This window comes from Bison bison, unplaced genomic scaffold (assembly GCF_000754665.1).
Source record: "Bison bison bison isolate TAMUID 2011002044 unplaced genomic scaffold, Bison_UMD1.0 scf7180017864518, whole genome shotgun sequence".
NCBI classification, from domain to species: domain Eukaryota; kingdom Metazoa; phylum Chordata; class Mammalia; order Artiodactyla; family Bovidae; genus Bison; species Bison bison.
In genome coordinates, this window is record NW_011495071.1 from 18,310,860 (window position 1) to 18,327,341 (window position 16,482).

Here is a 16,482-nt window from a genome sequence, read left to right on the forward strand (position 1 = left end):
GTAGAGAACACAGAAGTATATATCTTCAGACTTCACCTCTTCTTCTAGACTTCACCTCTTCTTCTGAGTTCCAGGCCCGTAGCCTCAACTTTGACTTGGTATTTCCAAGTGGAAGTCTCAAAGGCAAATCAACAGGCCCCAAACCCTGATCACCCTCCTCCCCACCCAATGCCACACGTGGTCCTCTTTCAGTGTTTTCTATCTTTGCGGATAGCACCACTCTTCATCTCGTCACACAAGCCAGAAACCTCAGAGGTATTTTTGGTAGCTCTTCATCTTACACATCTTATCTCCAATTCATTGCCAAGGAGTATTTCTTTTCCCTCCTAAAAGTTTCTCAAATCCATCTACTGCTCTTGATCTCCAGCTTACTGCCCTAGTCCAAGTCAACATTATTGATTGCAAGGAGAGTTGCTATGGTTTAGGCTCTGCCACATATAATCTGAGTCCTTCCAGTCTAGGCCCTACAAGAACATCTGTAGGCGTCTGTTTGAAGTAGTCAACTAATGCTGCCCTATGCTTATAACACAGATGAATTTTCATCTTTTTAGAACAATTACAAAACCCTTATCATGGCCTACAGGCTTTTTATCTATCCCTTCATCCTATTCTCCCCTCTCCAGTTTTCTTTCCCTTCCCCATTCCCTCTTGCCCCAGGGATTTTGAATGGTTATTTCCTCTGCCTGGAACAGTCTCCGTACCCCTGGCTTAGTTAACTTCTACTTAGGCTTCACATTGAACAGTGTAAGCATTTTCTACAGTGTGAGCCTTACTTTCTCAGAGAGATCTGTCCTGACCTCCCCAAAGAGGTCAACTTTCCCTTTAACGAGGTTTCATAACACCATGCATGTACTTCTTCACGGCACTAATAGCAGTAGACAATCATATGCGTCATTATTTGAGTAACGGCTTTCTCTCCCCTTATAATAGAGTTCCATGTGGGGTAGGAATCATATTCGATTTTGATCAACATTGAATCTCTCCAGCGCAAAATACAGAACTTGAACACCCAAGTTAAAATAACAGCTTCCATCACTCTTATTTTGGGTAGCTTTATCCTTTTTCATCATAGTTATAATCACTTGCCATATATGTACTTGTTTATTTGATTATCTCCTTCGCTAGATTGAAACTTCCACGAGGACAGAGAATTTGTTTACCACAATGCATTTTATTCCTAGCACCTAAAATAATGCCTAGCTGTGGCAGTCACTCCATAAGTAGTTTTTGCATAAATAGTAAGTGTTTAATAAATATTTATTGAAATAATAAATGTATTTTTCACAAAACATAAACAACAACCCTCCCCAGCAACAGTGTGGTATTTAATTAGCCCATCTAGCTATTATGTACTTGCATGCCTGCATTTGCCATAAATAAATCCATTACATACAGTTATAACAATAAGTACAAAATTTACCAAAATATCTACCTTACCCTAATTAATACATAAAATTGAACATTAATTACAGTCAGCAGAAACTTGTTTGCTTATCTTCCATTTAAATAATTGACTAATCTGCTGCTGCTGCTGTTGCTAAGTCACTTCAGTCGTGTCTGACTCTGTGCGACCCGAGAGACGGCAGCCCACCAGGCTCCCCAGTCCCTGGGATTCTCCAGGCAAGAACACTGGAGTGGGTTGCCATTTCCTTCTCCAATGGGTGAAAGTGAAAAGTGAAAGTGAAGTCGCTCAGTCGTGTCCGACTTTCCAGACCCCATGGACTGCAGCCTACCAGGCTCCTCTGTCCATGGGATTTTCCAGGCAAGAGTGCTGGAGTGGGGTGCCATTGCCTTCTCCGAATTGACTAATCAATTGCTCCCAGAAGAAGAAATTCAAAGTGACAAATATCCCATCCATAAATGCAGTGCAATATTTAAGTAAACCTTGAGTCCTTGTTTATCCCCTGTTAAGCTAAATGTTCGGAGAAGGCAATGGCAACCCACTCCAGTGTTCTTGCCAGGAGACTCCCAGGGATGGGGAAGCCTGGTGGGCTGCCGTCTATGGGGTCGCACGGAGTCGGACACGACTGAAGCGACTTAGCAGCAGTAGCAGCAGCAAGTTAAATATTCTCCTTTTCATAGGCATCGTTGAAATGCCCTTCAAATGGGTTTTGCTATTACAGCCGCTGGTGAACATGGAAATGCTCATTTCCCCAACAGAGTCTATGCATTTTCAAAGAACAAAACTGAGTGAAGGTGGATTGAAGACGGTGGAGAACAGAGGTGGGAAAGCCGGATGTCTAGGAGCTGAAATCCTAGGGGAGAACACTGAATTTGCTTCGTGTCTTGTGCCACAATAGGGCAAGGAAGAGGGGCTCATGATCTTGCTCCCATGGTCCCAGTTTTTCCAAAACCTTGCTTTATGGCTTCCTTTGGTGTTGGTCAGAGAAATCTAGACCACTTACGCCACCTGCTGTTCATATTGGGGAATGGCTTGCGAACGCCAGTGCCTCGGGATTTTTATTTCAAGCAATTTCTACCTAGCTCACTCCCTATTCACAACTTTCTTCTCCTTTTCTGCTACAGCACACCTCCTGAACTATAAATGGACACAAAGGCATGGCTTGGGAGGGCGCGTTTGGGAAAACTACGGCTCAAAGCCTCCACCTGCCATTCTTACTTCTGTTAATGTTTTAGCTACTTGTTTCAATTCAATGAGCTCTCCTGAGTAGGCCCTGGAGTAACCAAGACAATGAGATGTGATTCTTCTCCCTAAGGATCTCAAAGTGCAGGAGATTAGCAATCAGACGCGCAAGCAAATAGTTACAATGCCAGTGTCATGGTATAAGCAATAGAGACCTGGAGGGACATATGAAGTCTACCAGCGTGATCCAGAGGGCTTCAGAGAGGAGGTGATATTTCCCTACACTCTGGGGACCAGCAGGAGCTCACAGGAGGAAAGCAGGATTATCATTTTAGGCAGACAGAATGGCATATGCCAAAGTAGCCCAAACATTCATAGCCTACTCTGGGAACGGCAAGAAGTCGGTAACTTCTGTTAACAGTTTACTACAGGGTCTTTCAGGTTTTCAAGCTGCGTGTTCATGAGTATATGTGTGGATGGATGTGCATCTGTGACTTAGATTCACTTTGCTAAACGTTACATTTTAGAAATCTCTCTGTGTTGATGAATTAAGACTGCCCTGTTCTTTTTACTTATGCACAATGTTCCATCGTGTTGATCTCTCACAGTCCGTCTTTAGTGCACAATTTAGGTGGTATCCGGTTTTTCGCCTTGTATGTGTATCTTTGTGAACATGTGCAGGGATTTCCTAGAAGGGAAGTTGCTGAATCAAAGGGTATCCATATTTAAATTTTGACTGATAGATCTTAAAGACCTTCCAGAAAGTTTCTATCAATTTACATTCCTTATGACAGAGCAGCTAAAATAAGTCAAATGAGCTAGTGATGAGACCTTTGAAATTTTCCCTTTATGATGTAATCCATGTGCATAATGTTTTTCTCCCTAAAATAATGATCCTGACGGTAATGCTACATGCATGGAATGAAATTGCTTCATATGTAGTCATGGCAACACACTCTAAGGGTGTTGGTATATCCACATTTTACAGATGACAAGACACTGGAGCTCAGAGCAGCTGGGTTTATCCACAGTGCTCCAGGTAGTCAGAACCAGAACTGGAACTCAGCATCCAGAATCCTAAAGCTCTTTCTACTACTCTGTTGCTAGGCAACACTTCTCCCTTTTGATTCCTGTGCCAGTGCTACTTGTTGCCATGGTAGTGCTGGAACAAGGAGCAGTAAGTTGTAATTAAGCAGTGAGCTAGAATCTTTGCTCCTCGCAGAAAAGGGTCTTTATGCCCTTGTATGCGATTGGACAGGGACAGCTGGGTGGAATGGCTGGGTATCATGTGAGTTTCATGTGGGACAGATGTCTGTTTTCACCTCTGTCTACTTAAAATCACTGCCCAGGAATGCCTTACCTTCACTCTGTCTTGTCAAAACCCAGAATTCATCTTTGGTGTATGCCTTCTTTACTTGGTCTAGAAGAAACAGGGTATCATTGTAAATGACACCACTCCAGAATCAGATAGACTGAGTTCAAATCCTATGCCTGCCACTTTCCTGCAAGTCACCTACATTTTCTGATTCTCAGTTTTCTTCATCCGAATGGAGACAAACATGCTCACCTCTTAAGGTTCTGTGTGTGAACTGAGTGAGATAAGGGATGCAAATCACTTAGCGAGATGCCCAAAACTCACTGCCATCTACTAGGCACTCAGTACGTGAGGCCAATATTTGCACAGTCACTTTCATTATTCACCCTCCCGTTCGTCTTTGGATGTTTTGCAGTAATCAAAAGGGTTCCAAGACCTCTCTAGTATTCCATCACTCAACACTGAGTTGAGGGATTAAGAAAGCTAGTCATGTTTTTGTCTTTAGACAAGAATACTTAGATTTTCAAAAGATCGGCTGTAGTGAAATTCTGAACCTCAGAAATGCATTATCTGCCCCAGCAATGAGTCATCTGTAGTAGGAGGAAAAGTGAAAAACTGTTTTTCAAAGACGACAATAGAAATTGCACAATTCAAATGACTGCAATTGCCTTCTCAGCTGAATCCAAGAAAATTAAAAAAAAACTCATTCACTTGAGTTTTCCAACGCCTATGGTATGTTAGGCCCCATCCAAGGGGTGAACAGATGAATAGAAGGTGGCCCTTGCCCCAGGGAGCTCACAGATTAGCAGGGGAGAGAGGCATTTATAATAATTACAGCAACGTGATAGCCGCAATAATGAAGTCGGTGGATGGTACTGGTGGGGACACAGGGCAGGAAGCGCTTAACTGGGCTGGAGCCGTGGGAGAGGAGGGTCAGCAAGCACTTCACAGCGCTGGGACCAGCTGAGCAGACAGGGGCCAAGGCACTGAGGTAGAGAGGAGGACGGGAGAAAGCCCGGTGTGCGCAGGCTGGGTGCAGGCAGGGGTGGGGAATGGGGCAAGGAGGCGGGTGTCCACCCCGGATGCCTCTCCAGCAGCCTGGCCCCACACCGTGGAGCTCACACCATCCACTCCCCTTCTCACAGTGCTCACAGCTTCAGACCCGCGACTCCTGTCAACCCTGTCTCTGCTCCCTACCCGGCCCCTAATTCCCTGTCTCCTTTACCTCATGATTTACCTTCCTCTGCCACACCCGACACACCCTCATCTTTTGCTTTTCTTGCAGAGATGTTCTACTGCCTCTAGATAAATAACTCCGCTTGGTCTGGTCTTTGGTGCAACCCTTAGTAGGCTCAGAATCCAGAATATGAATCTCACCTCAGGGCAGCCAGATGCAGTTGTTGCCATCGTGAACAGCCCTGATTACCTTTCCAGGCTGTGTCCTGGGGACACGGCTCAGCTCCTAGACCTGATACATGAACTGCCTCGCGGTCTCAAGTGAGGCAGAGCAAACGCTGATGTGTCATTGACCTTGGAGGAAAAGACGCAAGCCGACCTACACATGTGGCCTCCATGGGGTCCCAGCTGTGCCTGACGGTGAGGACATGAATTTTTTGTTCTTCCCCTTCCATTACTGGGAGAATAGCAAGTTGCCTTTGAGCATTTCTCCTGGGACATGAATCAGCCAGCGATTCCTCCAGAGTGCTCCTTGCTAACCCAGGGCTCTTTCTTGGAATGGCATTGCCTGCTCTGTGGGTGCAATTCCAAGAAGGATTATTGCAGACAGTGAACTGTCTCAGACAGCTGAGAGGCATAGGTCAGTGTGTGTGGCTGCCGGTCTGGCTGGCCAGCTGGGTGCCTGCCTGAACCAATCCATCCCAGCAGCTGTGGACTGCACGCCTCGTGGGGCTGCCACCTCCTGGAGTTGCATAGTGCAAGGCTCTCCACTACAAGCTCTGGGGCTGCCCCCTTCAAGGCTGGGCGCTACAAGTGTGTGTGTATCTGGGTGGAATGAGGTAGGAGGATGGGAACACAGCAGCACCACACACACCCTCCTGACGGTGCCAAATGGGCAATGGAGGGCTTTGGGGACATAAGGACTGTGCTCATCAGACTCCAAGATCCAACACCTCCATTTCTAGCTCACTGGGGATCCCTCTCAAATTATGTTGAGATGAGATGGACCCAAGGGCATGAAGTTTAACACAGTCATTCTTGAACTTAACTTTGGCTGAATGGAGGCTAGGTTCTTGTCTACTTTCCAGAGCTCCTAGTCTAGAATAAGACATAGTGAACTTAGGGATCACCCTTCCCTCACAATGGGCTTCCCTGGTGGCTCAGATGGTAAAGAATCTGCCTGCAATGCAGGAGACTTGGGTTCGATCCCTGGGTTTGGAAGATTCCCTGGGGAAGTATTCTTGCCTGGAGAATTCCATGGACAGAGGAGCCTGGCAGTCTACAGTCTAGGGGGTCACAAAGAGTGAAACATAGCTGAGTAACTAATATTCCCTCACAACACACAGAAATGCATTTCACCGCTGCTAACCTATTATTAACTTTGTCCTGAGTATATCACTAGAAACGCTTAGCTCCTATTGTATCATGCTTTGAAATGCACCCCTGTCTGGCAAATGTGTGTGGGGAAGTGAAAAGAGGAGGGCCAGAAGTCCTATTGCACAAATAGAAGAAGATCAATGACATTTCAAACTGGTTCTTCCACTACCTGCTGCAGAATCTTGGGCAAATTACTAAAATCTCCGTTTTCTCAAATAGGTCAGTAGTATTTATCTTGAGATTGTTTCCAAAATTAACGTGATACACATATATAAAATTCTTAGCACTGCCTCTGATACAGGTAAGTGCTCAGGAATATGAGCTATGACGGTATTGCTCTATTTTTTTTTATTAATAAATCATCTGAGTGCTTCTAAGACAGGATCAAAGTTAAGCTGACAATTTAGGGCAGTGACTTTCATCACTGAGCACAGCCTGGCCTGTACTAACCTGACATGTTCTCAGCCTCATCACTGATATAAAAAGTACAGGTTCCAAGGAACAGCCGATTGCTCTAATTAAGCCAGAAGTGGGGGCACTGTGGTTGGCACTTTCCACCTGCCCGAGAGATAATGGTTCCAATGGAACCCTGCTTTTCCATTCAAGTCCTGAGTCACTTACGTAAGTGACCCCACTGTGACTAGTCAGCCAGGACAGATCCAGAGAAGAATGTCAGCCTTCACATCCACTCTTTTCTGCATGAGAAAACCTCACAGTCTCAGGAGTCCTAATCATAAGTTTGTCCTTGAACAACCAGGAGGGGAAGAGAACGGGAAGAGAAGAGAACGGGAAGGTATGCTGCATCTCTTGCCCTTGAGCTGGATCTAAGGAAAGGGCTTTTGTTTTAAGGTCTTGCGTGCCAAGCAAGCTTTCTTTGAACTACTCTTGGACTGGACAAAGTGGAGCTGAGTTCTCCCTACTGTCAGGGTAGTAATGCTGTATTGCATATTGGCAGCTCAGCACTACTCCCCATCTTATCTACTCTGCCCTGTACTGTGGTGAATGGAAGCCTGAGTACTAGGGTATTCCCAGTTCCTTGCCATGGTTCTGGGCTAGATTGTTCTACTCTAGGTGCCTGCATAGGATTTGGGATGTTAAAAATTGGTGCAGACATTGTATTGCTCCTCGGGCAGCGATGAATAGACATGTGGCTTTAGCAGATGTGAGGTGCTTCAGAGGCACTCCTCTGCAAGTCGCCAGTGCTGGGGCTGCAGCCAGCAGTGATCACGTCTAGTTTCCTCTGGCTGCTGCGACTTCCTGCTTCTGAGTCCTGGAAGTGACTCTCAGAGCCAGACGTGACTTCCCCTCACTTCCATTCCTCAGCCCCTTCCAACTGTTCAGCAAGCATTGAATTCCCTGGTCTAAATCCTCTTCTGCTGAAAATACCTAGAATGGTTACTTCTGTTTTCCTGACCCATAGAAGGTGCCTGGCTTGAAACATCTTATTGGCTGCATTTTTGGCTAGTTTTCTTCCTGCATTATTGAATCTTTACTGAAGTAGTCCAGGCAAATTAATAATTTTCATGTCTTATCTCTGCCCCAATGACCCAAAACTCTTCTTCTTTTTTTTTTTTTTCCGGGGAAATAAAGACAGAAAAGAAAGGTTTCCCTGCACAAAGATAAGCCACGTTCTCTATCCATTTGAAACATCTTTTAAAAACACAAATACCTACTGGGAGCTGAATGCCCCATAAATTACTTTGATTTGATAATCACATCATCTAACTCATAACTAATACCATTTCAGGAAAAAAGCTTAATTTTATGCATGAAGAGTATTATAAATGCATTACCAGTCATCAGAGTAAAAGAAAAAAAACCCCCGTATTTTAAGCATCTTGACGAGTCAACTTGTTTTGATTCTTTCAATGCCGCTTCTCTTACCTACATGCATATGTAATTTTACATTATGTAAAGATACATAATTTTTACATAAAATTTACATAAATACATAATTTTACATTATGTAAAATTTCATAATACTAACCATTGTGAAAACACAATTCTATGATTTGCATTTTTGTATTTAATAGTACTTTAATAAAAGTTCCATCTTATCATGTAGATGTCCTAATTGTCATGTTCAATTACTTCATAATATTTAGTTGAGTGAATTGACCATTATTTACTAACATTTCCCCCATGTTTGAATATTTAGGCAGATTCAAATTATTTTGTCAGTATGCTTAATGCTCCAGTGCACATCTTTTTCTTCTGCTGATTAACCTCCTTGGGATAAATTCCCACGAGTGGATTTTCTAGGGCAGGAAGTCTAGCTGGCACCTCTGGAATGATTTCCACTCTTGTCTCACCTAGCCCCCATGGTTTCATGCCTGATTAGTTACTTGGAGGGGCTTTCTAGGTGGCTCAGCTGTAAAGAATCTGCCTGCCAAACAGGAAATACAGGAGACGAGGGTTCGATTCCTGGGAAGATCCCCTGGAGGAGGAAATGACAACCTACTTCAGTATTCTTGCCTGGAGAATTCCATTGACGGAAGAGCCGAGCGGGTTACAGTCCAGAGGGGTCGCAAAGTGTCAGACACAATTGAGTGACGGAGCGCACGCGCGCGCGCGCTCACACACACACACACACACACATCATTTCACAGAGCCAGTCTGTGAATCCCATTTTTCCAGTTTCCTGGTCTCAGTCTTCGTTCCCTGTTTGCTGGTGCTTATTGATAATGCTAGTCATTGTGTTAAGAATTTTATATATTAATGGAAAGAAAGAATTGTTGCAGTTTGAATTTAGAAAGGTGGCAGAAATCTATTAAGGGGTTAAAAAAAAATCCTGTGTTTTTGTTAGGGATACATCTCAATAGACTTGTTGGCTATAAAAGTAGGAACATCTCTGAACAGAATCAAACAGGAATAAGTTAAGCAAAAAAACAAACAAAATCAGTGAGGGGCAGGGGAAAGGGGTATTGCTCTCTATGACAGAGTGAAAAGATAAGTCTTGGATAATTCTAGAGCTGTCTTCTGCTGGGTTCTTAAGAAGGTACTGGTGACTTGGAAAAAGAGATATAGTCCAACTCTGTGCATTACAATTACATGGGGGACTGTGACTTTAATGAATTTTTTAAAAATTGGAAAAAAAAGAAATTCTAGCTTGCTTACAGAAAATTACACACATCATATGTGTACACCTGGTGGGTTTTCACAAGTAAGTACATTGTGCAGTCATCACTCACATGAAGGAAATATCACCAGCATCCAGAGGTCCTCTTCCTGCCCTTCCCCTGCTCCACCTGGGTAGCAGCTTAGGTAGAAGCAGCCTGACTTCTTATGCCATGGATTAGTTTTGCCTGTGCCTGAATTTTATAAAAATGAAGTAGTATGTAACTTTTTCGTTGAGCTTCTCACATTATTTTGTGAGATTCAGCTTTGTTGATACAAGTAGCAGGAATTTGGTCCTTTTCATTCATGCATAGCATAACTATAGCAAAAATGTATAAGGATATATCTCTGTATTTTTGTCCACCACTAATGTATATTAGTCTTGCTTTTAGTGTTTTCCTTATTTTTATTATTGGTATTTGGTATTATTTGTATTCTTTTAAAACGTTTAAAATTATGGTAAATATCTTTAACAAAATTTTAACCATTTTTAAGTGTATAATTTGGCTGCGTTAATTCACTATCTGCTATCTACTTGCAAGACTTTTTTTAAAATAACAACTTTATTGAGATTTGATTCACGTACCATACAATTCATCTATTTAAAGTATAAAAGTCAATGGTTTTTAGGATACTCACAGAATTATGCAACCATTGTTACAATCAGTTTTAGAATTTTTATCACCCCAATCAGAAATGCCATACCCATTAACAGTCACCCTACTCTCACCAGCCAGCCCTAGGCAACCACTAATCAACTTTCTTTATCTGCAGGTATATAAATGTCCCCATTCTGGACATTTCATGTAGATAGAATCAGAAAAGGTCTTTGTGACAGGCTCTTTCACTTGGCATAACATTTTTAAACATGTTATATAGCCTGCACCAGTATTTCATTTCTCTTTATCACTGAATCACATTCCATTGTGTGAGTATAAACATTTTATTTCTCCCATTCATCAGCTGATGGACATTTGAATTGTTTCCAGTTTTTGGCTGATGAATAGTGTTGCTATAAACATTTGTGTACGGTTGTTTCTCTGAACTTATGTTTTCATTTCTCTTGGGTATACATACCAAGGAGTGGAATTTCTGGGTCATATGGTAACTCTACATTTAACATTTTCAGGAACTTCCTGACTGTTTTCCAAAGTGGGCTCAAATCGGTCATGGTACTACCAGTAATGTGAAGGTCCTAATTGCTTTACATACTCACTAATGCTTGTAATTGTCATCTTTTGATGATAGCCATTATAGTAAGTATGAAATGGTATCTCATCCTGTTTTTATTTGCATTTTCCTGATGTCAATGATACTGAGCATTTTTCCGTGTGATTATTGGCCATTTGTATATCTTCTTTGGAGAAATGTCTATTCAGATACGTTGTCTTATTTGTTTTTATTATTGAGTTGCAAGAGTTCTTTCTACATTCTAGATAGGAATTCCTTATCAGATACATGATTCACAAATAGTTTCTCCCATCTTGTAGACTGTCTTCTCACTTTCTTGAGGTAATCGTTTGAAGTACTAAAGTTTTAAATGTTGACGAAGTACAATTTATCTTTTTTTCTCTTTTGTTTTTGTGCTTTAGGTGTCATATCTAAAAATCTGTCCAACCCCCAAAATCTATTGTTTACCAAGATTATGCTTTAGTTTTCTTCTGAAAGTTTATCATTTTAGTTCTTATATTTTGAAATTTGATCCATTTTTTTTCCTGAATTTTCTTGTTTGTGACTTTTAGTGAATATATGTACACATTTCTTTGGGTGTATACATAGAATGGAATCACTGGGACGCAGTGAGGTTGTATGCTCAGCTACAATCTTGTAAAACAGTTTTTCAAAGTGGTTGCACCAATTTATCATCTGATTCACAGCGTATGAGAGCTTTGTTGCTATATCCTTGCCAACACTTGTGTCTTTTTCATTTTAACTTTTCTAGTAATGTTTACTAGTATTGTGTTGTGGTTTTCTTATGCATTCCTTTGAGGACTAATGAAATTAAAAACATATTCATGTTTCACATGTTTTTGCCTTTGGGACACTTTTTTTGTGAAATGCCTTTTCAAGTATTTTGCCTAATTTTTTCTCATTGTAGAAGTTCTGTTTTAGTTCTCTAATGCCAGGTAACAGAACACCTCCAAATCTTTGGTATTAATAGCAATGATTTATCATTGATTTCTGATAGTGACAAAATTGGGTAAAACAATAATTTATCACTTTTTTGTGTGTGGTTTATGAACCGACTGGTATTTCCTCTGCTAGTTTCACCTGAGCTTACTCATGTTACTATATTCAGGTTGAAGGCTGGCTGATTGGAATAGAGGGAATTTGTGACCATTCAACAATTTACCACAGCTTTTTTTTTTTTTTTTTTACAGATTCTAGACAGAAAGCCTTTTCTGATATACATATACCTGAAATACATATATATGTATGTATGTTTTTTTCCCTCCAACTCTGGTTTGCCTTTTCTCTCACCTAATAGGGTCTTAAAAAACTTTTTTTTTTTTTGGTTAATTGTACTTTGCAGAATGCTACTGCCTTCTTTTTTTAAAATTTAAATATGGTTACTTTACAATGTTGTGCTTCTGCTGTGCAGCAAAGTGAATCAGTCACATGTATAAATATACCCCCTCTTCCTGGGATCTCCTTCCCTGTAAGGTCGCCGCAGAGCACAGACTGGAGCGCGCGCTGTACCCCAGGTTCTCACTGGTTACCTGTTTCATGCACATTAGGGTGTGCACGTCAACCCCCGTCTCCCAGTCCATCCCATTCCCCCTCACCCGCTTGGTACCTATGTGCTTGTTGTCTACATCTGTGTCTATTTCTGGTTTGCAAACAATTCATCTATTCCATTTTTCTCTACGCCATGTATATATGTTGATATACAATACTTGTTTTTCTGTGTCTGACTTACTTCATTCTGTATGAACAGTCTCTCTCTCGGTTCATCCACATCTCTGGAATGGCATAATTTTGTTCTTTTTATGGCTGAGTGATATTCCATTGTAAACATGTACCACATCTTATTTATCCATCCACCTGTTGATGGACATTTAGGCTACACCCACGGCCTGACCATTATAAATAGTGCTGCAGTGAACATTGCGGTGCACATATCTTTTTGAATTAAGGCTTTTTCTGGGTATATGCCCAGTAGTGGGATTGTGGGGTCATATGGTCATCTAATAGGGTCTTTTAATAAACAAAAGTTCTTAATTTTAAGCTAGTCTAATTTGTCAGTCTCTTTCTTTATGATTACTGCTTTCTGTGGTCCATTTAAGAACACAAAATAATTAATTACTAAAATATATTTGTCTACTTCAAGGTCACAAAGATATTCTCCTATGTCATTGTCTTAAAACTGTATTGCTTACATTAATTTCATTTAGATTTAAAACCTACCTTGTTTTGATTTTTTGTATATGGCATGTGGTAGGGATCAATTTATCTGCTTTTCCATATTAAGATTCAAATAATAACACAATTCATCTTTTCTCCACTATGCACTGTTGTAATTCAACTGTCCACGTATGTGTGGGTTTGTCTTTATTCTGCTCCACGGATCTATTTGCATATACTTGCCCCGAGTCTTGCACCAATTCTACATTAAATGCTGCAGTTTTATAAAAAAAAAGTATTGTAATTGGAGAGTGCAAGTCATCATATGTTGTTTCTCTTACGGTATACTGATTCATCTTGGTCTTTGGCATTTCTAGATAAATTTTAGACTCTTGAATTAGAGAGAAGGACAGGTCATGCACAACCCGGCAAGTTTCCATACCTCCCTCCCCTTTCCTTTTGGAATATGGCTTACTAAAACAACAACCACAACAACAAACACTCATTCTACTTGCCTCTCTGTGTCCTGGTTTCACAGGACTCCCTCACCTCCCTCTGCAAAGGAGGCCTATGGGTTTCCAGCACGGTCTGGGTGGATAAGTCCATTTCACAGATGAAATGTTAGGAGGCCCTTTTAGCTGATATAACAAAGGTTTGCCCACCTACCTTTATTAATAAAACAAAACAAAGCACAAAACTAACCAAACAAAAGGATATGGCCTGGTTTCCTTCAGTATGACTACTGAATCTAATTCTCAACTGGTTTTGAACTTAGACCAGGAGAAGAAGTGCTATTTGGGGATTCCCCAAATCTGTGAGGAATTGTGAGGGATAATGACTCTTGACATTCCATTTTCTGCCTGGGCTGCAGTTAGTTACTCTTTGCTATTTCCCCTTCTTTAGTAAAAGACACTCATATACACATAAGCCTTCAGTTGGTGGTTGTCTGGGGAAGAAGGAATAAAAGTGGCTGGCTCAGGGTTCCAGTCTCAAAGTGAGGAGGCTGAGCTGGGGAGCAGCATTAAGGGGCCCTGGATGTGTCAGGGGAGGACTGTGGCCTCCTGTATGTTAGACACACAGTTCATTCCTCTGCTTGTTAATGAAAAGCTATTCCCAGAAGGGTGCTAATTGCTAAGTTGCTCTGATTCTTTGTGACCCCATGGACTGTAGCCTACCAGGCTCCTCTGTTCATGGGATTTCCCAGGCAAGAATACTGGAGTGGATTGTCATTTCCTCCAGGGGATCTTCCCAGCCCTGGGATCAAAACTGTGTCTCCTGCATCTCCTGCACTGGCAGGCAGTTTCTTTACCGCTGAGCCACCAGGGAAGCCCAGAAGGGTGCTAGTGATCTATGTATATCAACAGGGAAACACTGCGTAACAAATTAGATCATACCTCACAACAACCACCTGTCCCTACTTACAGATGGAGATGAGAAGACCTCGCAAGTCCATTTGTTCCCAAACAATAATTTGGAAAAATAACAGGGGAGAGAAAAACTACCCCTCCCTGAACACGTTCACACCTGTGGCCAGGAACCAGCAGACAGAGTGTCCTTGGAAAAGATGGGCTAGGGGAACTTCCAGGATTAGACTTAGAACCACACAGGAAGCTGTGGCTTCTTCAGTGAAAAATGGTCAAGCTTGGATCTCCCATAAGAGTGCTGGGTAGAAGCCAAGCCAATGCCTCCAGAGATCCCCCTGTCTCTCATCATTGACATAACCTTATACCATCAACTGTGCAATGAAGCCATGGTAGAGGCCCTCCATGCAGCCAAGCAAGGACCTTCTTGAATGTCACATTTAGAATGACCAAGAGAATGCTGCAACCTTGCTGACCTGCATCTGAAGGGTCCCATGTGGACACTCCCAGGACACTGGCAGGCCCTTTTAAAACAGGATGTGCTTCTTAACAGGCTGAAGGGTGCTTGTGGCTTAAAAAAAGAAAAACCCTACACAAATACTTGGGGGACAGGAGTTTGGACAGTAGGGAGTCATATTCCCATTATATAGATGAGGAAACCAAGGCTTAGAGGGGGTTAAGTGATTTGTTCAAAACCATAAATGTAAATGGCTATGGAGCCAGTAATTGGACTGGTCGTTTTAAGAATAAACCCTTTGTCTTTAGCCACTACCATTCCACCTCCCAAGTTATTGCTACAGGTGGAGAACGGCCCATACTTTAACTTTTTCACGCGCCCAAGTGCAGACCTACTTTAAATCCATCTCCACTCTGCTTTGTGCTCTTTGTTGTTGTTGTTGCCCTGGGTCTTTGTTGTGGTGTGTGGGCTTCTCTTGTTGTGGAGCACTGGCAGGCTCTAGAGTGCGCCAGCTTAGTTGCTCCGTGGCATGTGGGATCTTAGTTTCCAACCAGGGATCGAACCCACATCCCCTGCATTGGAAGGTGAACCCTTAACCACTGGACCACGAGGGGAGCCCCTGCTCTTTGAGGCTGACCTTTGTGGACTCCATCCAGAGGTTCTTTTGCCTTCTGAGTTGCAGCTAGATTTGGCCAATGGGAAGCATACGCAGAAAGCCGGAGAGCAGGAAAAGAGAAGGTGTGCTATTCATTTTCGCCACTCATGGGCTGGCTGTGTCCCTTGGCTGACAGCACAGTCTGCTCCAATGTCCCTTTCCTGCAGCTTTTCCTTCTGGGTTCCCTCTCCCCTCCCCGTCCCTTCAGCTTTCTCTTCTTACCCTAGGGTACTTCACCATGCTTGTAGTTTCCCTTAGCCCTTTGATATAATACCTTCCTTAAATTCTCTTTACTTACCTGTTTGGTGGAGGGTAACGTTAGCTCTCTGCTGGGATGCTGAACCATCCAACTCACAGCCTCCTTGCTCGTTAGATTTGGCTGGACTCTGGAATTGGACTAGATTGAGAACTGGAGGAAGAAAAGAAAGGGAGGGTCAGATACCAGCTCAGGACACAGAATTTGCCCTCCTGGGGACAACATTGCTGAAAGCGCTGGTCCACAGCAGCTCAGTGGGTGTCCAGCCCCCATTCCCAGCAGGTCCCCCTCCTCCCTTCCTGCTCCTTCGGCAGCCCCCACCAACACTGAGCAGCAGCTTGGAGCTGGGAGAGACTCCGGTGTCCCTGCTGGGCAGACATGGGAGACAGACAACACAAGATCCCCTGGTTCCACCACATTAAAGACTGTGGATGGGAGCCCTATAGTTGGGGTTGGAATCCTGAGCGGGTTTTCTCCAGAAACTTTTTGCATATCACACTGTCACACAGTGTGATATTTTCAGTTCACTTCAGTCGCTCAGTCGTGTCCGACTCTTTGCGACCCCATGAATCGCAGCACGCCAGGCCTCCTTGTCCCTCACCAACTCCTGGAGTTCACTCAGACTCACGTCCATCGAGTCAGTGATGCCATCCAGCCATCTCATCCTCTGTCGTCCCCTTCTCCTCCTGCCCCCAATCCCTCCCAGCATCAGAGTCTTTTCCGATGAGTCAACTCTTCACATGAGGTGGCCAAAGTATTGGAGTTTCAGCTTTAGCATCATTTCTTCCAAAGAAATCCCAGGGCTGATCTCCTTCAGAATGGACTGGTTGGATCTCCTT